The following is a 1,702-nucleotide window of genomic DNA, read 5'->3' on the forward strand; positions in this document are numbered from 1 at the left end:
AGTCCACTTTGCACAGGAAGCTTTCTTCAATTAATCTGAAATGGCTGTCACACATCACCCCAATGTATTCACGCACTCTCATTTGTATCAATGTTTTGTTTTGGCTTTTGGGGTGTGTGTGTGTGTGTGTGTGTGTGTGTGTGTGTGTGTCTCAGGGTCTCACTCCTGTCACCCAGGCTGGAGGACAGTGGCGCAATCATGGCTCACTGCAGCCTGGACTTCCTGGAGTCAGGTGATTTTCCCACCTCAGCCTCCTGAGTAGCTGGCACTATAGGCGCACACCACCACGCCTGGCTAATTTTTGTATTTTTTTTTGTAGAGACAGGGTTTCACCTTTGCCATGTTGCCCAGGCTGGTCTCAAACTCCTAGCCTCAAGCAATCTGCCCACCTCGGCCCCCCAAAGTGCTGGAATTACAGGCGTAATATTAATGTTTTTACAAACTTATTCTCCAACTCTGGGTTGGGGATTGTCACATCAACAAAGAGGGAAGCTTACTGCAGAAAATTAGGGAGTTGTTTTGTGACACAATGACTCAGTTATGCATTCAACTTTCGGTCAGCAAATATTTATTTATTTATTTTTTAAAACTAGAACATTTATCACATGACTAGTCACTGAAATTCTTAAGATGAACTGGATGCTGCAACAGCTACCCTCTTGGGTTTAGGTGTGTTCCTTTTCGGAATCTCTGCCTCAGTCTGTGGCAAACAATTTTTAGGTGTCTCATTCAACAAGTTCTGGTGGTATTTCGCCATTTAGCCTTGGCACCCAGTTATATTTCCTCTTGTGTTTGGCAGGGTAGCCACATTTGCCACAGGTCATCTTCTGGAGGTGGTGGGCCTTAGAGCCACAGTGGTGGCACAATGTGTGTGTCTTACTGTGATGCTTTCCAAACGATGACATTCCCTTCATCATCTCACTTCTGCAGCTGAGACCAAACAGACTGGAAGATAAGGCACTTCCACTACATCTGGTCAGCAAATATTTACTGAACACTTACTACGTGTCAGACACCATGTTCCTCATGGCTTCCCCTAAAGCTCCATGTAGGAAAATTAAGCATGAGGGTGACTGATTGAAGGGTCTTGGAAAAACAAACCTTTGTGGCTAACATCCCTCCTCCTGGCCACCTGCAAGATTTAGCACTGATTACCCATCTTCAAACCCCTTGTATTAATCTGTTCTCACACCACTATAAAGAACAGCTGGAGACTGGGTAATTTATAAAGAGGTTTAATTGACTCACAGTTCCTCATGGCTGTGGAGGCCTCAGGAAACTTACAATCATGGTGGAAGGGGAAGCAAACACATCCTTCTTCACCTGGTGGCAGCAAAAAGAAGTGTGGGAGAAGCCCCTAAGAAAACCATCAGTTCTCATGAGAACTCACTCACTATTTTGAGAACAGCAGCATGGGGGTAACTGCCCCATGATTCAATTACCTCCCACCAGGTCCCTCTGAGGACACATGGGGATTATGGGAACTACAATTCAAGATGAGATTTGGGTGGGGACACAGCCAACCCATATAATCCCTCTTAAAAATAATGCATTCTATCTAGGCTGCTGTAGCGGTTCACACCTGTAATCCCAGTGCTTTGGGAGGCTGAGGTGGAAGGAACACTTGAGGCTAGGAGTTTGAGACCAGCCTGTGCAACCAAGCAAGACCCTGTCTCTACAAACAAAAAAATTTAATTAGCTG

The 1,702-nt window shown here is 45.3% G+C and overlaps 1 pseudogene; it reads right to left on the bottom strand.

The window, feature by feature from the left end:
* Nucleotides 1–625: 625 nt before the first annotated feature.
* Nucleotides 626–1,063, bottom strand: LOC109027811 (large ribosomal subunit protein eL37-like; annotated as a pseudogene).
* Nucleotides 1,064–1,702: the final 639 nt, after the last annotated feature.

This window comes from Gorilla gorilla, chromosome 6, assembly GCF_029281585.2.
Source record: "Gorilla gorilla gorilla isolate KB3781 chromosome 6, NHGRI_mGorGor1-v2.1_pri, whole genome shotgun sequence".
Lineage (NCBI taxonomy): Eukaryota > Metazoa > Chordata > Mammalia > Primates > Hominidae > Gorilla > Gorilla gorilla.